General features: G+C 47.5%; 1 protein-coding gene across 3 annotated transcripts in view; it reads right to left on the bottom strand.

Annotated features, from left to right (window-relative positions):
* FAM174B (family with sequence similarity 174 member B) overlaps window positions 1-21696 on the bottom strand; it is a 173555-nt gene that overhangs the window by 9139 nt on the left and 142720 nt on the right. The window lies entirely within an intron of this gene.

The raw sequence follows: 21696 nt of genomic DNA, 5'->3' as shown, positions 1-21696 counted from the left end.
GTGTCCTGCCACTGGGTTGTTTGGTGGTCTGGAGAAGTCCCATTAAAAGATGGGATGGAAGCAACTCTCCATGGTCCTATGTGGCCCTGCTGAGGTGAAAGGCTTTGAGCGCATTCTAGCTATGCATAGCTTTTTAAACCCTAACATGCGACTTTCAAGGAACTATTGCAGTTTTAGGCTTTCAATCTAATACCAACTGCTAAAAGGAAAAAAAATTGTGCTTGAACCTTCAGTCTTGTAGCATCTTGTTGTCGATGTTCCAGCTGAACTTATTTAGCTTGAAAGAGCCTTTGGATTGGGATTGCTAGGAAAAGGAGAACTAATCGTCTATTCCTGGACTGCATATTAGTCTTCCATATGTGTGCAATGCCAAAACATAAGGGCCTCCATCTGCTAGGCGGCCTGGCCAGGCCCCATGAATGGCTTATAATGCTAGTATATTCATGCAGCTTTGGGATTCTTCCAAAACCAAAGCAGCGAGCCAATGATTCAAATATTGTAGAAACGACTGAAACTAATGGCACTAAAACACCCATCATTTGTATCCCATTTGATTTTTAGAGGCACCCCGCATGGTGCATAGTAATGAATAGGGTGGGGATGCTGGATGATATATGTTCACCAGCACCCTTGAAGGTATAGAGCATTTTAAAAAGTCTAGATGCTCTCTCTCAAATTATTTCAGTCTATTATGCCTCAGAAACTAAGCTGTGCCCTTCAACGTCAATGATGTGGCATTTAGGCTCCATCTGTGATCAGCGTTACAGAGGCTTGTAAGCACCAGTCAGGAAAGCGTCAATTACAACTGCAAGAGCAAAAATGTCCTGGTGAGCTTTCAAGCACCTCTGAATCTGGCATATACAAGTCAGGGCAGGCAAATTTTGTTCAACTGAAAGCCCTGCTGGCCACCGGTCAGAAGTCCTACAGTTATGCCTAGTTTGCAAAACAATGGGTCAGATTGCAGCCAACCATGCCTTTGAGGCAGAGGGTACAAACACTACAGGTCCCAGAATGCAGTGCTACATCTTATAGCCACACCGGCTGGGACATTGAGGCTATGTCTACACTGCAGGTATTTGTCGGCCGAGAGTATGCTAATGAAACGCTCATTAGCATTTGTTGTGCTGTCATTTACATATTCCCTGCTGATGCTTTTTCCACAAGAGGTTTGTGCACAAAATAAGCAGTGTAGATGGGTCTATTTTGTGCAAAAAAATCCCACCCTTTTGCACAAGATCCCTTCTGCCTCAAAAAAGGCGGTATACAGGATCTTGAGCAAAACGGCCCCCATCTGCACTGCTTGTTTTTGCACAAAAAACTTCTTGCTCAAAAAGCATTGGCAGAGACTATGCAAATAACGTGGATGGGGGCAACAGTGCGACAAATGCTAATGAGTGCTTCATTAGCATATTCTTTGTCGACAAATACCTGCAGTGTAGCCCTAGCCATAGGGTGACATCCGAGCCCCATCAAAATTAATGATAAAGCTCTCATTGAGTTCAGTGGAGCCTGGATTGCACCCACCATCTACAATGAGTACCCCTCCATTTAAAAAAATGGGAGCCTTTGGAGCCTGATTTTTAGAAACTCAGGCTGGAAACTTTTCACTGAAGGGCTCATTATAGAATTGCATGAGACAAATGATTGAAGCCAATGGGTGGCTCTCTGGCCACCCCTAGGTGTGAACACTATTGGGTCAGCTCCCCCATGCATGTTAATAGCCAACTTTCAATCCACCTGATTCATTAGCATCCATGTTAGCTCATTAGTTTGGGGAAATTACCAAGGCCTTGTTTCCTCCAGCACCTTTATTTCTGGTTTGAGACCTAAGGAATTGTTGAGGTTGCTGATTTAAGGTACCGTAACAAATGCCGAACGACTGAGCAAATATCATGATTTGTGCCCATTGTGTCTCACCTGCTCTAGCTACTGGGTTTTTTAGCTTTTTCCAGGACTCTAGTGATGGGGAGGAATCAGAAGATTTTGGCCCACACCTGAGTATGCCAAGATAATGCTGAAAGGCACAGATTTTTTGGCTGAAAACAACCCTAATGCTGAGAAGCGAGGCGGCTCTGAATACCCCACAGTTTATTTTTGGAAGACGTCATTTTGGTAATTAGGTGTGTTAAATGCAATGCAATTAGGGATAGAGATGGGGGAGAGAAGGTGTTCCAGGGGTGTCAGAACAGAAACCATTTCTTGGCTAATGGTTTTATTAACTCAGTAGAGTAGATCCATGATTAGCCTGTTTAAGGGAAGGGGCAGAGGAGGCTGATCAGAGCGTCTATTCCATTTATTGATGGGTTTTTATCGTGAACACATAAAGGAAACAGTTGCATCTGTAATGTGGATTTTATGGCACTCTTGAGATTGCAATTAAAAAATGCAATAAAACGTTGGCTTGGAAAACCCGAATGTTTTAAAAAAATCATCAGCTGTCCCTTTTTTTAGGCAAAGACATCAAAGAGGGATCATTTATATACCATATTTATTTCATATGGAAGCTGTCACAGAGTCTGGGGAGCCACCAGGCCCTGCACCCCCATCTGCAGTCAGATGTGAGACTCAGCCAGCGAGTGAAACAGCACATTTATTGGTTCACAGGGATACAGGACAGCACAGACTTGCTGTTAACACAGGGACCAGGAGCAGTCAGTACAATCCAATTTGCAGAGAGGGGTGTCCAGAGCCAGTGCCCTGGGCCCCCTCCCTGCATCCTAAACCAGCCGAGACTAACTCACACACTCCCCAACTGGTCCAGCCCTGCTGGCAGCCCCACCTCCTCCTTTTTTCCAGCATCTCTGCAAAAAGGTGTCCCCTGCGGTCACCTAGTTGTTCCCCCCACATAGGGTCAGTTATAAGAGAGCCTGAGTTATTGTTGTGTAGCTAGAGTCACACCCAAAACTCCCATCCCCAGCTGGGCACCAGTGCAGTGCCCAGGAAAACTCAGAGGCTACATCTACACTGGCCCCTTTTCCGGAAGGGGCATGTAAATTTCAGCAGTCGTCGTAGGGAAATCCGCGGGGGATTTAAATATCCCCCGCGGCATTTAAATAAAAATGTCCGCCGCTTTTTTCCGGCTTTTAAAAAAGCCGGAAAAGAGCGTCTAGACTGGCCCCGATCCTCCGGAAAAAGTGCCCTTTTCCGGAGGCTCTTATTCTTTGAAGTAAGAATAAGAGCCTCCGGAAAAGGGCGCTTTTTCCGGAGGATCGGGGCCAGTCTAGACGCTCTTTTCCGGCTTTTTTAAAAGCCGGAAAAAAGCGGCGGACATTTTTATTTAAATGCCGCGGGGGATATTTAAATCCCCCGCGGATTTCCCTACGACGACTGCTGAAATTTACATGCCCCTTCCGGAAAAGGGGCCAGTGTAGACGTAGCCAGACAGACAAACACGGGCATGCATGCACACACACACAGAGGCAACATAACAAAGCAAACAGAGTGAATAGAGTCCCCACTTTGTCACAGCGGCATAGACTTTCTCTGAGAGTGTAGCCAAAATGTAGAATTTTAGTGTTGGTATAAGAATGTAAGTATTATGATGGTAATACATCCTCTATAATGATTTGCTTATAAGTTCCGTTGACCCGGCCAGCTACCCTTTGCAATTAGACAATGTTGGCTACAACTTAAGTTGTGCCTCTTGCCTGCCTTGCATTTCTTTTTGTCATTTCTTTAGTAATGGTATAATCCTTTCTAAAAAGGAATCCTGTCTGACATACTCTGCAAAACCATTTAACAGGAAATTCTCTGTAAAGGGCTCGATGTGAGTGGAAGATGCGTGTATAGTTAAGGACAAGTTTGAAAGCCATCACAAATGCCCAGATGGTCAAGAAGTGAGAAGCTTGAAGATAACCAGGAAGCATCCATTGTGCTCAATGCTAGAATTAAATTAGCAGAATTGACAAACCTTGGAGACAGGCAGAGACCCCCCCCCCCCCCCGCCCCCAAGAGTGAGGTGACAAACAAGAGTTAATCATGGGAAGACAAGTATAAAAATAAGGTTCTCTTGCCATGGAACTCTGGGTTCAGTCCTGCCTCAGAGCTTCAGCTCATGACTTCCAGAACCCAGCTCCTCATTCATGTTTTATCTAATGTGCCAATAGATTGACTTGAGCCTCAACAGACTGGTAACTCTAAGATCATCTGCAGCACCCGTGTGTATGTGTGTGAATGCAGATGATGCTTTTCATGCATTTTCAATAAACATAGCCCCTGAAAAAGATCCTGTGTGCTTCTTATAAAGTCTTCCTGTTAGAAAGCCCTGGGACACAGTGGAATGGAGTGCAGGATCGTGTCTGTACAACCAGTCAGAAACAAGTAATCTAGGGCAGTACGTCCCAAATGGTGTTCTGCAGAAACCCGGGGTTCCACAGAGTGAAAATAAGGGTTCCGCGAGAAAATTCTATTACAATAACATTTTATAATTAAAAAATAAATACTTAAGCATTTATTAATTGGATTGAAAACAATTTTCATTTGTGTTTGCCACGATAAGCGTCCCTGTGCAATGCCAGCTTAGCCAGAGTGGGGACGATGATGTCACTAATCAGCGCTCTGCGCGCAGGCAATCAGTGATGCGATCACCTGTTATCTACCATATATTATGCATATTAGTTTTTGAGCTTTATTTTTTGTACACATTAAGTGTGATTTTTGTTTTTAAATACGTGCAATTAAACTAAATGTTGATCTCATGACCTTGTTTAGCATTTGTTTATTATTATCCTTACTTATGTGTGGTCTACTTTTTCACCTCCATATATAAGACTGTTATTAGGGGTTCTGCAAAATTCTTTTGAGTTTAAAAGGGTTCCGTGGCCAAATAAAATTGGGAAACAATGATCTAGGGGCTTCATAATCAACTGCAGTCTACGGGCTTAGATACAGGTTATGCTATGTGCTGAGGTAGTGGAAATGTTTGTCAGAGGCTGGGTACGACTGACAGGGGTGGGATCACTTGATGATTCCCTGTTCTGTTCATTCCCTCTGGGGGCATCTGGTATGGGCCACTGTCGGCAGACAGAATTCTGGACTAGATGGACCTTTGGTCTGACCCAGTATGGCCATTCCTATGTTCTTATGAGATGGAGCTGAGGCGGATGGCAAGCAGTGGATAGGTCTGGAAAACAGTTAGCTCAGGGGGTAAGATTTTGGGTGGGATGCCTTATGGATTGCTCAGCTGTGATTTCTGAAATGAAATGTCATTTTTTGTTTTTCTGTGGCCACCTCTGTCTGCCCTTAAGTGATGTCCTTTTGCACCCATTATCAGCCACAGACCCATTCTAGAGCGCTGACACAGGCGTTAGAAGTTGTCACGGTCCAGAGGGAAGAGAGAGAGTTTGATCGGAGTCAGGAAGTGAATGAGGCCCCGAGAGGCTGCCCCAGAGAACAGAAGAAGGATCTTTGCCCATCTAGAAGAGACAAGGAGAGTTGTACAATGTAGGTGGGTTGCCAGGTCATTGTCACCTATTAACTATTACATTCTCAACATGATTGTGCAGACTCCATCTCTCTTATGATAATGGCATAATAAATATCCCAGCGAGCTGCAGCAGATAATGGCTGCTGCCCATCTGGGAATCACCCTTTTATCTTCGCTCTTCCCTAGTAATGAACAAATACTTTACTGATGGGAGTCTTTGAAATATGCATCTGATGCCAGCTGTACCTGGCCCATTCTGGGCTCCAGGGTCACATGAGAGAGTGCCCTCCTTCTGCTCATTCACCATCTCTCCCCACCACCATACTTACCCTACTGCCCTTGGCAATGGGACCAAACCTTAGCTTTTACTCAGCTAAGGGTGCATTTATGCCCTAATAAAGGGGTGTGGGGGGGTGCGGGATCTGGCTGCTGCTCTGCAATCGGGTGAGTCAGGACCAGTGTTCCCTAAAAGCTGCACTTGAATAACCGCTCAGGAGAGCACCCACATCTAGGTTTTGTGTATCTATTGGTGGTGCACATGCGTCCATGCCTTGGTGCACATAAAATTATTCTGCACACGGACGGACAAGATTAGAGGGAACACTGGTCAGGAGGATTGCAATTCACTTCTTCAGAGAATGAAGGTTAGGGTTTTGCTGTGATATTTAGACTTCCTGTTAGTAGTGAGAGCCCTGGATATGGACAGAAATCACACTTGTTTGCACTGCTGAGGCCCTGCCTGTGGATGTTCTCTCTAACTGCAGAAGGAATTCAAAGTGCTGTCATACTCGTAGCTGCTGTGCCTCCAAGAAACCCCTGATGAACATGGGGCATTAAGCCTGTCATTTAAAAGATTAGCTTTGAAAATGTAATGAAGATCACTCTGAAAACAGAGTCCTAAGGATAAAACAACACCACCACCCCCCAAAAAACCCCAATTGGGGCTTGCTAAAGATCCTCACTACACAGCCATTTCTGACATGGGACAGCACAGTTTAGAGGAGCACTTAAAAAAAATCCTTTAGAAAAGGCAGATTGATATTTTGCAGAGAAGTATGTTTACCACTGCTAATAGGCAGCAAAGGGGTAAGAAGCAAGGAAGCGGCACTAGTTGGCAGATGACCCTCCAGCAACCAATCTGTCTAGAGAACACAAATCTGCCTCACTGAACATGGGTGACCCCGGCCCTTGGCAGGCTTCACCTTACGTCCTCTAAAAGGAAAACTTAAGATACAGAAACCAGATTTTTTTTTTTTTTTTTTTTGCTGAGCTGCATCTGAGATCGCTATGGCAACCTTTCTGTGGAAGCGATCGGAGTCAGGTAGCGACAGAACAGATGAGTTAAAGGGCAGCCCAGTAGAGGAGGAGGGGCATTGATCAAGTATTTTAACGAGTCCCGGAGGAGCTGGCATTTGAAAGCTGAGCTGGATCCTTGAAGGGGAAGGAAACAGAACGAGGCAGTCTGTTGGGCTGTGGCTTGAAGAGAAGCCGGCAGGATCCTCCACTCGCCTCCACACAGAAATGAGTCCGATCAGCCACTCAAGTGGTAGGATGGCCTCCCTGGAGCCATGCTAATTCTGTAATAGAGAATCACCCCGCCTTGTGTATACCGAGCCCCCATGGGCGATGGGTGAAGCTGTGGCTGGGGGAGGCAAGCGCACAACCCTAGCCCTGCCACTGGAGGGCCTGCCCCTGCCACCCAGGGCCCCTGTAGGAGCCAAGCTTCTCCCCACTGTAAGGGCACCCTCCCAGCAGGAAGTGTATTGCCTCAGCCTTCCCCCACAGCATGAGGCAGGAGGGCTGGGCAGGTGGGTGGCACAGGGCCCTGTCCGTCCCACCCACTATGCATGAGGAGGGATGGCAGGAGCTGCATGGCCCTGGCCTTCCTGCCCACATTAAGCACTGGGAGAGAGGGCACCCGCCCACCCCCACACTCAAAGGTAGGCAGTGCCCAGCCCCAGCCTGCCCAGCCCTGGGAAGGCTAGCAGCATGGCCCCAGCCTTGGCAGGGCTGAAGCCAAAGCAGCCCCAAGAGACTCGTGGAGTCACACTGAACGTGGGGGTTGTGGGCAAGGCCAGCCAGGCAGTTTGGAAAGGCATTTCCGTCCTCAGCCTCTTTTACCTTCTGCCCATGTGAGCACCTGAGCTGAAGCAGGCCAGGTTCCATTGGCAGCTCACAGCCTGCCCTGGGGAAATCCTACGTATTTACTGACAGGTTGAGGATGGGGGGGGGAACGTCAGGCTGGCATCCCAACAAAGCGCTGTCATCGCTGAGCTAAGAGAGGCACTGTTATGGCAATGAGGTACTAGTCCCTTTGGTGGTGATTTTCAAGAACACCTCAGGCATTTAATAGTGCAATTCCCACTGGGACTTGGGCTCCTAAATGCTGTAGGGACCTTGGGAAACACACATGCCCCTTAGAATACACCCAGGACATGTCACACAGATCTCCAAGCACTCTACAAGGCTGGCTCAATATCATTACCCTCAGGGTACAGATGGAAAATACTGAGGCCCAGAAAACACTGAGGCCTGGAAGAATTTTGGCCAAAATTTCCATTCTTAAAGCTAGGTACCTAAATCCCAATATAAATGAGAGGCCTAAATACAGAGCCTGATTTTCAGTGGGAAGTGCTCTGGATGTCAAAATATTGACGGAGGTGGAGAGAGGGTGATATTCACAGAAGAACAGTCAATGCTGGGAGCAGCGAGGCTCAGCCCCACATCAAGTGTTGTATTGCCACGAGAAAGGTTAACAGCAGAGACAGGCCCAAGCCATACAATCCACAAAACGGCTCAAAGTAAAAGCCCTAAGCACAGGAGCTTAGGAATGATCATAGACCAAGGAGAGGTCATACCATAGACCATTGGTATATCCCGACCGGCATTCTGCCTTCCATAGCAGCCAATACTTCATGGGAAGACAAATCCCACTCATTCTCCTATCCGTGGTGGGAAGGGCTTGTCTAGGCACAAAACCAGCCCTGATAAAGCATCCAGCAAAGTTTTATGGAGAGGGTCCAGTGGAGGGCAACCAAACTAAGGGGGCTAGAGCGCATGACCTATGAGGAGAGACTGAGGGATTTGGGTTTGTTTAGTCTCCAGAAGAGAAGAGAGAGGGGGACTTGATAGCAGCCTTCAACTTCCTGAAGGGGGGTTCCAAAGAGGAAGAAGAGAGCTGTTCTCAGTAGTGACGGATGGCAGAACAAGGAGCAGTGGTCTCAAGTTACAGTGGGGGAGGTCTAGGTTGGATATTAGGAAAAAGTATTTCACCAGGAGGGTGGTGAAGCACTGGAATGGCTTACCTAGGGAGCTGGTGGAATCTCCATCCCTAGAGGTTTTTAAGTCTCGGCTTGACAAAGCCCTGGCTGGGTTGACTTAGTGGGATTGGTCCTGCCTTGGGCAGGGGGCTGGACTTGATGACCTCCTGAGGTCTCTTCCAGCTCTATGATTCTATTATTCTCAGGGGCGGCCCTAGACTAGCTGCCAGCAACTGGCAACCTAGGCAAACCATGCAATTGGTGTCCCCACCTCCAAACCCCTCAATGATATTGCACCACCATTTGGCGCCCCATCTAACTTGGCTCCCTAGGTGACTGCCTAGTTCGCCTATATGGACGGGCTGCCCCTGATTATTCTAAAGCAGTGTTTCCCAATTTTATTTGGCCACAGACCCCTTTTAAACTTGAAAGAATTTTGCCTAACCCCAATAACAGTTTGATATATGGAATTAAAAAAGTAGACCACAAATAAGTCAGGATAATAATAAACAAATGCTAAACGAGATCATGAGATCAACATTTAGTTTAATTACACATATTTAAAAACAAAAATAACATTAATAACTACTAATTATTTTTAATCATAAAATGTTATTGTAATGGTATTTTCTCGCAACACCCTTATTTTCACTTTGTGGAACCCCAGGGTTCCGTGGAACACCATTTGGGAAATGCTGCTCTAAAGCAAACAGACCCATTATGTGTGCTCTCAGATGTGCCCTGTAATGTGGACAGATATCCCAGAGCAACTTGCTCCACTTCCAGGCTCACGGCATGCCCACCAGTTTTCCCAGTGGATTGTGGGATACATCTTGGAGGCCAGAGGAAAGATCAAATTCCCATGGGTCCCTCCCTCTGTATCCCAGAATGTGCCTGTTGCAAATGATACATTTCAGAGCTCCTCTCAATCAGCAGGGAAGAAACCCAGGAGATATCTGCACATCTGTCCCTTATTAAAGCTGCAGTACTGTCAACCCCAAGCATCCAAACGTCATGTATCTGACCAACGTTCCCTATAATTTTTCCATCTATGAGCAGAATACATTGTTACATGCACAGAGGCACCAACAATAGAAATACATGCTGCTGGCTGGGTGCTCTGCTAATCTGCTGGGCAGCACTTGAATCTCTCCTGGGTGGCCACCCAAACACACAGCTTACAGGAAACACTGAGTGTGGCTCCCAAAAATCATACGGGTCACTTAAAATTGTGAGATTTTTAAAAGTGGCAAACGTTCTTTTTCTTTCTCTGCTGTTTTTCTAACCTTTCAGAATCACTTTCAAGCCTTTGCCTACAACCACAACTAACCTTACATCTTTTTTGACAAAGACAATGGGGAAGTCTCACATAAGCACATGGATCCACATCAAGGTTCCCGGTGAGTAGTGCACCCACGCGGGTGCGCAGCCCTTTTCTGAGCTCCATGCAGAGGTTCAGAGCTCCTCTTGCAGGCAGGGAACTCAGCTGATCGGCTGGAGAAGGGGGGTGGGGCACTACCCTCTTGGAGGAGCAGAAGCAGCAGCAGCTGCTGCTGCTCCCTGCTATAAATGAAGATGCTGGCTCCAGCCTCTATTCCAGAGCTGGGCAAAAGATGATCTGCAGGCTGGATCCGGCTACCAGAAGATCAGCTGGCTCCCTGCCTGCCCCACGCCAGCTTGGCCCTCCAGAAAGCCAAGTGCAGGGCCATGTGTGTGTTTCTGAACCTGAGAGCCTGGGGGAAGGGGAGACAGGCTTCTCATGCTGCCCCCGCCCCCAGGAGCTTCCATTGGCTGGTTTCAACCAATAGCAGCTGCCTGTTTGCAGGACAGGCAGCATGTGAAGTGCTCCTCCTCCCGGCAGACAGCATTCGGTTTAGAGCAATAAACATGGCTCCTGCAGCTCCCCTGAGCATGTACAGGGGCTGGAAGGCAGGGACCTTGGCTAAGGAACCTTCTAGGCTGCTGGCTGGGAGCCAGCTAAGGTCTCCCAGCCAGAGCCTGTCTCTGGCACTCCAGCCCCTCCCTCACTCCCCAACCCTCTGCTCCTCATTTGCCCTCCTACCCCATGTAACCCAAAGCTTCTGCACCCCTGCACCAGCCCCCATCACCTTCCTAGACACTGCATCCCCTTGCACATCCCTCCGCAGGTCACAACCGCCTCTCAGAGATTATACCCCATCCGCTATCCCTGGGGACAGCCCATATCCCTGTACCCCCTCCTACACTTCTGCCCAGATCACAACCCCCTCTTAGGCCCTGCACCCCCTTCTCACCCCAGTCTGTTGCCCCAGGTCATGATCCCCTATGTCACCCAAATTCCCTCCCAGATCCCACACCTCAATCTCTTACCCCAAGCTCCCTTCTGAACCCAACCTCCATCCCAGACACTGCCCCCACCCCATTAATATAATGGAAGAATGTGGCCTTCGACCACTTACCAAATTCTTGGCATGGCCCCCCCATTAATGAATTCTTTTAACAGAAGTTTTTTGAGTGTTGTAGATATCAATCTCCTGCCTGCATGGGGAACTCGGAATCTCTGCACAGGGCTCGTAAAAGGGCTACACACCTGCATGGGCGCACAACTTACAGGGAACCTTGCTGGCTGTAATAGCAGGAGTGTTGTAAGTAACATATAAGAAGTAATTCTTCCACTCTACTCCATGCTGATAAGGTCTCAACTGGGGTATTGTGCCCAATTCTGGACACCAGCCTTCAGGAAAGATATGGACAAACTGAAGGAAGCCCAGAAGAGAAAAAAAATGCTTACAGCTCTAAAAAACATAACCTATAAGGAGAGACTGGAAAAAACCTGCATTTGTTTAGTCTGAAGATGAGACCTGATAAGTTTTCAAGTTCGTAAAAGATTGTTATAAAGAGAAGGGTGATAAATTGTTCTCTTTAACCACTGAGGATAGGACAAGATGAAATGGGCTTAAACTGCAGCAAGAGAGATTTAGGATAGACATTAGGGGGAAACTTCCTGTCAGGGTAGTTAAGCACTGGAACAAATTACCTAGAGAGGAATTTGTCACTGGAGATTGTTAAGCACAGGGTAGCAAAAACCCTGTCAGGGATAGTCTAGATTAGTGTTGTGCTGCTGTGGTGTTTTTCCTGCCACAGGTATGTTAAATGTAATTATATTGTGGTCACTACTATCAAGCGGTCTAGTTATATTCACCGCTTGGACCAGATCCTGTGCTTCACTTAGGACTAAATCCTGAATTGCTTCTTCTCTTATGGATCAAGGACCAGCTGCTCCAAGAAGCAGTCACTTGAGGTGTCAAGAAATTTTATTTCTGCATCTAGTCCTGTGGTGTCATGTACCCAATCAATATGGGATAATTGGAATCCCCCATTGTTATTGAGGGCTTTTTTTTATTTTAATAGCCTCTCTAATCTCCCTGAGCATTTCACCGTCACTATCACCATCCTGGTCAGGTCATTAATATATCCTTACTGCTATATTCTTATTACTAGAAGACTTACCCGGCGTTGCCCAGGTCCTTCAGGGCAGGGGACTGGTGGTGTCAGGGGTTCAGGAATAAGGGCAGGGCTTTGGGGACATGAGGTGCTCATGGGGGAGAGCAGCAGTCAGGGTGAGGGATTGAGGAGCTTGCGGCATGGGACTGGGAATGTGGGGGAGTGTGAGAGTGAGGATTGGGGGGTGAGAAGGGGCTCAGAGTGTAACCGTACCAGACTCAAACCGGTGTAACAGAATGACACGGATGCCCGAAGGAGGATTTACCAGACTTTTATTAATCAGCGCTGATGGTCGTCCCCTCGAGCTTTATAGCAAAAAAATGGCGAGGAGCGACCCCGTGCCGCTCTGTGCATAGCTTTTTATTGGATACATGAATAACAGTTTGATTGGCTTTTACATTTCATTGGTTAAAGCACAGCAATACATTATTTCTAACGTTCACGACTGGCATTCCAGTAGTTGGGGAGGGGTACTCTTATCTTATGCCTATGTGCGGTTTTACTTTCTCATAGCTATGTTGCTGATTTCTGCCTGCTTGTGCCTGTCACAAGTTAGAAAATGTGAAATACAGCTTCATTCTTGCTCGACAGGCTAGTGGGCCCCTAACTGCTGTTAGGCTAGTTCCTTATCTTTTTCGGGCAAGGGGCAAATTCCACTACAAGTGTGGGGGTGAGGAGAGACTCGAATCAGGGAAGGAGATTGGGAGGAGGGGAAGCTTAGGGGACGAGGATGAGGATTCAGGGCAGGGGTGGCCACCAGCTTCACCCCAGGGATACCCCACCTGCTGGCTTATTCCTGGGGGGGCATGTAGGCCAGCCCTGGTGGCACCACCAAATTTGGTATACAGATTCCTTTTCTTAGGCATGCATACACAGACCTCCTGTTACTTTCCAGGACACAAGAATCAAATCATCTCCTTAAACAAGGTGATTCTATTAACAAAACAAAACACTCGATAAAGCATACTTGGTTGCTAGGTGTTACAGAGCAACTGAGAAAAGAACAGATTAAAACACAGAGAAAATGGTATCTCTAGGCTACAGCTTAAATACAGCATATGGGGGGGGGGGCACATGGATTTAGCACAGAGAAGTTTAACCAAACAACAACAAAAATAAACTGATTGTGACTAAATAGACATTTTCCTATCTACTTACAATCTGTGCTTCAAGGCCCAGTCCATTTCCATGCTCAGTATTCCTTGTAGGCATGGTAGTTCCGCTTGTTTCTGTTCATCTTGTTTCCACAACTCCTACTTTAAAAACTCCCACAAAGGAAACAGCAGGCAGGTATATCTTTCATTCAAATATCAACACTCTCTCACAGGGCTCTCCTGCCTCCCTCCCAACACCCATTAACTACCTGGCTGTGTCTAGACTGGCCACTTTTTCTGGAAAAGCAGTGGCTTTTCTGAAAAAACTTGCCAGCTGTCTACACTGGCCGCTTGAATTTCCGCAAAAGCACTGACAATCTCATGTAAGATTGTCAGTGCTTTTGCGGAAATACTATGCTGCTCCCGTTCGGGAAAAAGTCTTTTTCCAAAAAACTTTTGCACAAAAGGGCCAGTGTAGACAGCAGAGAATTGTTTTCCGCAAAAAAGCCCCAATCGCAAAAATGGCGATCGGGGCTTTTTTGCTGAAAAGTGCGTCTAGATTGGCCATGGATGCTTTTCTGCAAAAAGTGCTTTTGCGGAAAAGCGTCCTGCCAATCTAGACGCGCATTTCCGAAAATGCTATTAACTGAAAACTTTTCCGAAAATGCTTTTAACGGAAAACTTTTCAGTTAAAAGCATTTCCGGAAAATCATGCCAGTGTAGACTTAGCCCCTGAGTATAACCCTTTTAGTCACCAAATGCTAGCCAGCACTCCTCCTATCCATCACACAAAGACACAGAACATCTTCATTAATAGATCCTCTCTTTAGGGATGTTTCTGTCCAAGCCAGCTGCTCTTCCACACATGTTGGCTTTCTCCTATCTCTTAGTTTAAAAACTGGTCCACAACCTTAGTAATTTTAAGTGCCAGCAAGCTGGTTCCATTTTTAAGTGGAATCCATCCTTCCTGTATAGGCTTCCCTTTTCCCAAAACCCCACCTTTCTACAGCATCATATCCACGCATTGAGACCCTGCAGTTCTGCCTGTCTAACTGACCCTTGGCATGGAACTGGAAGCATCTCAGTCAATGTTACTATGGAGGTCCTGGATTTCAATCTTTTACCTAACAGCCTACATTTGGCCTCCAGGGCCTCTCTCTTATCCTTCTCTGGTGTCATTGGTACCTACATGCAGCACAACCACCAGCTCCACCCCAACACTAGACCGAAGTCTATTTAAATGTCTTGAGAGATCCCCAACCTTCGCACCAGACAGGCAAGTCATCATGCAGTTCTCCCAGTTTTCACAAACCCAGCTATGTTTCTAATGATTGAATCCCTCCTAACTATTACTTGTCTCTTCCTAATAACTGGAGTTCCCTCCCCCAGGATATGTCTACACTACAGCACTAATTCGAACTAACTTAATTCGAATTAGTTAATTCGAACTAAGCTAATTCGAACTAGTGCATCTAGACCTAAAAACTAGTTTGAATTGGCGTTTTGCTAATTCGAACTAGCATGTCCACATTGAGTGGACCCTGAACCGAGGTTAAGGATGGCCGGAAGCAGTGCCAGCAGGGTATCAGATTAGGACTTAGAGCGTGGAGCTGCTGCCTCAGGCTAGCCGAGGGCTGTGCTTAAAGGGACCCGACCCCCACCCCCGACAGACAGTTCTCAGGGGTTCCCCGCTCGCTTGTCTAACTCGATGAGGGACAGCAAAGCAGTCCTGGCTTGGAGTGCCCTGAGTGCCCACACTTGGCACATCACAGCACTCGGCCATCAGACCGGCTGAACTTGCTGCAGGCTGCCATCTCGGGGGCGGGGGGGGTGTCAATCGGGAGGCTGCAGGAGAGCTTCCACCCCGAGGAGCCTGCAGAGCCACCCCAGTCCTCCCCATCGGGGGCTCGTACCCCATTCCTCCCTCACCTCCTTCCACTTACCCCTCCCTAGCTCCCCTTCCTGATCTACAAAATAAAGGACACGTGTTCAAAAACAGAAAAACTCTTTATTGAACAAAACTCGGGGAGACTGGGAAAAGGAGGTGGGAGAGGGGAGGAGGAAACCTGGGAGGAGGGAGCTGGAAGGGAGAAGCCAGGGGAAGAAGGAGGAGGGGAAGTATCAAACGATGGTACGCCATATCTTCAGTACTGTGTACAGATGTGATCTCCTCACCCCAGAAAAGATATTTTGGCCTTGGAAAAGGTTCAGAAAAGGGCAACTAAAATGATCAGGGGTTTGAAACAGGTCCCATATGAAGAGAGGCTAAAGAGACTGGGACTTTTCAGCTTAGAAAAGAGGAGACTGAGGGGGGATATGATAGAGGTCTATAAAAGCATGAGTGGTGTGGTGAGGGTGCATAAAGAAAAGTTCTTCATTAGTTCCCATAATAGAAGGGCTAGAGGACACCAAATGGTTAGCAGGCTTCAAACTAATAACAGAAAATTCTTCTTCACAAAGCAAATAGTCAACCTGTGGAACTCCTTGCTGCAGGAGGCTGTGAAGGATAGAACTAGAACAGAGTTTAAAGAGAAGTTAGATAAATTCATGGAGGTTGGGTCCATGGAGTGCTATTAGCCAGGGGGTAGAAATGGTGTCCCTGGCCTCTGTTTGTGGAAGGCTGGAGATGGATGGCACGAGACAAATGGCTTGGTCATTGTCTTCAGTCCATCCCCTCCAGAGTACCTAGGGTTGGCCGCTGTCGGCAGACAGGCTACTGGGCTAGATGGACCTTTGGTCTGACCCAGTATGGCCATTTTTATATTTTTATGTTCTAAGCTCAGGGCTCAGGGTCGGGGTCTCACTCGACCACCTTGATTTTCATGTAAACCTGCTCCTGGGTGGCCAGGCTGGCAGCTATCCTGCCCTAGACGGCCACTTTCCTGTGCCTAGTGCGGAGGTCGTGGACGTTGGAGGCTTCCCACCAAACCTCAATGAGGTCCACGATGTCCACACTAGACCAGGCGGGCGCTCGCCTCTTACAGCCCCAGGCAGGCTCCTGGGAGCCGCCAGCCTGGTCCCAGGAAGAGGCGGAGGGCTGGGTGGCTGGCTCGTGCCGTGCCAAGTGCAGGGTCTGCTGGCTGGGTGCTGGCAGGCTTGCACCTTCACACGGGCATCGTAGCCAGACCGTGCCCCTTTAAGGGCTCCGGGGCCGGGAGGTGGGCAGACGAGTTTCCCTGGTGGTGGCCAGAGTGGCCACCAGAGCAAGCTGGGGAGGGCTAGCCTCCCACTAGTTCAAATTAAGTGGCTACACAGCCCTTAATTCAAACTACTTAATTCGATCTAGGCATTAGTCCTCATAGAATTAAGTTTACCTAGTTCGAATTAAGCGCTCCGCTAGTTCGAATTAAGTTCGAACTAGCAGTTTGCCTGTGTAGCGCCTATGAAAGTTAATTCGAACTAATGGCTGTTAGTTTGAATTAACTTTGTAGTGTAGACATACCCCCAGAGAGGTATCCTCAGTGCAAGAGGATACCCCATCATCATCTGGAGGAAAGGTCCCAGTTATGGGACTGTTTCCCTCTGCTCCAGTTGATGGTCTCCTTCCCTAAGATTTTCACACTCCTCAACAGCACAGAGGCTGTCTGCCCTGAGTTGGGAGCATTCAACAGTGTCCCGGAGAATCTTATCTGTCTACCTCTCTGCCTCTCTTAGCTCTTCCAATCCAGACACTCTGGACTCCAAAGCCTGGACATTGTCTCAGAAGGCCAGAAGCTCCATGCATCGGTTACACACATATACCACCTGCCCATAGGGCAGCTAATCAGGCATACTGCATTGGATGCAATAAATTGGATAGCCCCCACTCTGTTGCTAGGCTTCTGCCTGTATTAACTTTTACTCCTAAAGCTCGTTCCTTTATTGTTGTTTTGTTTATTTTAATCAGGAGCTTTCTTTAGTTTTAAGTTTAAAGAAATTTAAGTATATCTAGCCCTCCCTGTACACGCCTTCTCTAAACTCCCTCACAAAACTCCCCTGTTACTCACTCCTGTTCCAACAGAGAAGATGGCGCAGTGGGCTTTTTAAAGCCTTAGGGTGTGTCTAGACTACATGCCTCCTTCGACGGAGGCATGTAGATTAGCCAGATCGGAAGAGGGAAATGAAGCCGCGATTAAAATAATCGCGGCTTCATTTAAATTTAAATGGCTGCCCCGATCTGCCGATCAGCTGTTTGTCGGCAGATCGGGGGAGTCTGGACGCGATGCCCCGACAAAGAAGCCTTTCTTCATCGGCACAGGTAAGCCTCGTGAAACCAGGCTTACCTGTGTCGATGAAGAAAGGCTTCTTTGTCGGGGCATCGCGTCCAGACTCCCCCGATCTGCCGACAAACAGCTGATCGGCAGATCGGGGCAGCCATTTAAATTTAAATGAAGCCGCGATTATTTTAATCGCGGCTTCATTTCCCTCTTCCGATCTGGCTAATCTACATGCCTCCGTCGAAGGAGGCATGTAGTCTAGACACACCCTTATAGAACGAGGATTACCAATGTTGGCAAAACCCTTCTGTTCTTTCTATTTTCCTTTCAGAAGAATGTGATTGCAGTGTGGATGTAATTGAAGTTTTTTTGTAAAAACATCCGTTTTTCCAAAAAAAAACAAAACCCTCTGTAGTATAGACATACCCTGAGTAGCCCTGCCCTCTTTCATTAATAGAAAGCTATAGATTCAGAAGAACAAATATTCTCTGATTGCTAAAGACTTTGGACATGATTCTCTTATGTAACTGTTCTGTGTCTGTCTTTTTTCCAAAAATATGCATAAAACAAACCCCTGTTCTGACTGCATCAAGGGTGAAATTGAAACTTTCTCCACAGCAAGATGTCACCATTCTGTTTGTCAGAGCCTCACTAATTTGAACTAATGACTGGAAAACTTGTTGCCAATTACTCAACATTGTGAGTTGCCAAGTAGTACACATTACATAACAACAACAAAACCACACCAGAAGGATAATGTCTCATAGGATTGCCAAAGTGGACTTGGGCCATATATTTTGATAGCAGTCATTTTGATTATTTATTAATAATACTCCTTAACACACTGACAAAACTAATGAAGTCCTGGACTGGTCTCATCTCAGTAATGAGTAGGCTTGGCAGAATTTAATCTTTTATATAATTTCGACATACTATCAATCCTTATTTTAAAACTGTTTTTTCCAATTTTTCTTTCTATTTTCACAGCGGTACAAAATTAGGAGGTTAATTTTTTCCCCAAAGTGATTTATATTTTCACATTTGTGGGAAGTTTATGGAGGGGACCTGCAACAGGGATGGGAGTGAGTCAATAATTATTTAAAAACTGAAGGTTTTAAAAAAAAACAAGACGTTCACGATATACAACCAATAAACTACAATTCACTACCCTCATCTATCAAAATATACAAAAGTGAACAGCCTTAAGCAAAACTCTCATAGGCTTGCTTGCAAGCAACATTTCTCTTACTTTGCCTTACACAATGAAATTCATATTTACAAATGTTTGCCAATAAAAATAAAATTCTTCCAAGCATACTAAATAAGCCATGGGTGAGGAATGAGGAGACCATCATTCTTTTTTGTGAATCTCAAACTGTCTGCTTTAGCAACCATCTACCATACGTGTTATAAGAAATTCTGTACCTCCCATGAAACCAACCAGAAGTCATTAGGCAGCATGGCTTGGCCAGTCCATACTTTAGGGAAACTGTAGAGACCTTGCTACTCCAAGAGCCACTAAAGCAGAGGAAACCTCTGGCCAATGTGAGTGATGGGGTGAAGCCAGCGCACAATGTCATGGAGCCATCTGCCCCACTCACACCCAGACCTCATGCCCCCTCTCCCTTTCAACACACCCCTATCTGTCCAGACCCCAGCCCGCTCCTGTAACCTCTTCAAGCTCCCATGCCATTCCTGTATCCTACCTCGCACCCAGACACCACACTCCCCCACCCCTAACCCTCTCCTGTACCTTACCTCCCACGTAGACCCTGCACCGCCAGGCTACGTCTAGACTGGCATGTTTTTCCGGAAATGCTTTTAACGGAAAAGTTTTCCGTTAAAAGCATTTTCGGAAAAACGCGTCTAGATTGGCAGGACACTTTTCTGCAAAAGTACTTTTTGCGGAAAAGCGTCTGTGGCCAATCTAGATGCACTTTTCCGCAAAAAAGCCCCGATCGCCATTTTCGCAATCGGGGCTTTTTTGCGGAAAACAAATCTCTGCTGTCTACACTGGCCCTTTTGTGCAAAAGTTTTTCGGAAAAAGACTTTTGCCCGAACGGGAGCAGCATAGTATTTCTGGAAAAGCACTGATGATCTTACATGAGATCGTCAGTGCTTTTCCGGAAATTCAAGCGGCCAGTGTAGACAGCTGGCAAGTTTTTCCCGGAAAAAGTGGCCAGTCTAGACACAGCCCCACTCTCTTCTTACATCCTAGTTCCTGCACAGGCCCTGGACCACTACCCACAGCCCACTCCCAGGTAACCCCTTCCCGCACACTGAACCCCTCATTTTTGGTCCCACCCAAGAACCTTGCAGGGCCCCACAAAATCTACTAGCACCAGGTCACCAGAGGAGTAAATCCAGATCTAGGGGTAAGCCCCGAGCCTTAAGTTTGGCCCCTCCCCCGCAGGACTAAAGTGGGAGGGGAACCCTGGCCCTCGAGTTACCTGAGTGAGGTGAGTGTCTCCCTTTTTTCTTTCACCATGTCCGAGAAGTTTTCTTGGTTTGTGTGTTTTTCGTGGGAGTATTTTGCTTCTCACTTGTGTGTGGCCCCCAACTGATTCTTTTGTGGGTCACTGACCCCTGACCCAAAAGTTTCCCTACCCCTGCACTGGAGGGACAGGAGTTGTTAGCAGGACACAGCAGAGGGCTGCACAACACGTACTCTGGCCAGTAGAGCTGATCAAAAAAATCAGAATTCTGATATTTCATCATGTTTTCAGGACAAAGTTGGATTTTTCATCCTATTGGAAAATCTGCTGTTTTAACATCCTAGGTCATCCTGAATCAGGACAAAAGTATCATTTTTTTCATCAAACAGGCTACGTCTACACTGGCATGATTTTCAGAAATGCTTTTAACTGAAAAGTTTTCCGTTAAAAGCATTTTCGGAAAAGCACGTCTAGATTGGCAGGACGCTTTTCTGCAAAAGCACTTTTTGCAGAAAAGCATCCATGGCCAATCTAGATGCGCTTTTCTGCAAAAAAGCCCCGATTGCCATTTTCATGATCAGGGCTTTTTTGCGGAAAAGAAATCTCGGCTGTCTACACTGGCCCTTTTGCGCAAAAGTCTTTCGGAAAAAGACTTTTACCCGAATGGGAGCAGCATAGTTCTTCCGCAAAAGCACTGACAATCTTACATGAGACTGTCAGTGCTTTTGCGGAAATTCAAGCTGCCAGTGTAGACAGCTGGAAAGCTTTTCCGGAAAAGCAGATGATTTTGCAGAAAAACTTGCCAGTCTAGACACAGCCACAAAGTATCCAAAATCTCTCCCTTTTCCCTTCTGCTGCCATGTCTCCCACCCTCCCCTCATCCCATCTGCTCCCCTAGTGCCTGCTGCTGCCCTCTCCCACCCCTCACCCTCCTCTGCTGTCCTGGCTCTTGTCCTTCACATTCCCCATCATCTCTGAACCCTGCACCCACCCTTCCCTTCCCCCGTGCCCACCCTCCTCCAGCCCCACTCTGATCATCTGCAACTGCCCCTCCCCATCCCCTCTCCTGACACACCTCCCTCTACCCACCTGCCCTGCCTCTTTCCTCTGCCCTCTGATGCCCATCCCTCTCCTTCTACTCCCTTCCCTGTGTCTGCCCCTCTGCTTCAATTCCCCTCGCACCTGCACCTTCCTGGTGCCTCCCCTTTCCCTCCCTGTCCTCCCAAGCCCTGCCTCCCTTGTCCTCCTCTTCCTCCCTGGTGCCCACCCCCTCGCCATTCTCTACCACAGTTCTCCTCACACCCCTCTGCGCCCTCACACATGACTTGCTCCACCATCTGCCTTCCTCATGCCCATCCCTCCTTTCAACCCCTCTTCTCCCGACACCCACTCCTCCCCTCTCCTCTTGGCCCCATTGCCCCTTCGTTCTGCTCCACCTCTCTCTTCTCCCAGCATCACTCTGTCCCTTCCCTTCTCCCATCCCCACTGACACCTTCCCTCCCCTCCCCCTGGCTCCTCCTGCCTTTTCCCCTCATTGTCTCCTCTTGGCCCCCTGGCATTTGTCTCTCCTCCATCCTGCCTCTTTGTGCCTTCCCCTTTCTTCTCCTGCCCTGGCCCCTTCTGTCCCCTCAGAACAAGCCCCTTCCTGTCCTCACCTATCTTTTCCTTGGTTCTCCCCCTACCCCTTCCCCCACCTTCTGCCTTCTGCCTCTGCGAGGCAGCATGGTGGGCAGCTGCCCTATATGCTAGGGCTAGAGACGGGACTGCGATGCTATTTTAGGTGCTGCAGTCCTGGCCCCAGAA

This window comes from Pelodiscus sinensis, chromosome 14, assembly GCF_049634645.1.
Source record: "Pelodiscus sinensis isolate JC-2024 chromosome 14, ASM4963464v1, whole genome shotgun sequence".
NCBI lineage: Eukaryota > Metazoa > Chordata > Testudines > Trionychidae > Pelodiscus > Pelodiscus sinensis.
This window is presented reverse-complemented; position numbering and strand designations above follow the sequence as displayed.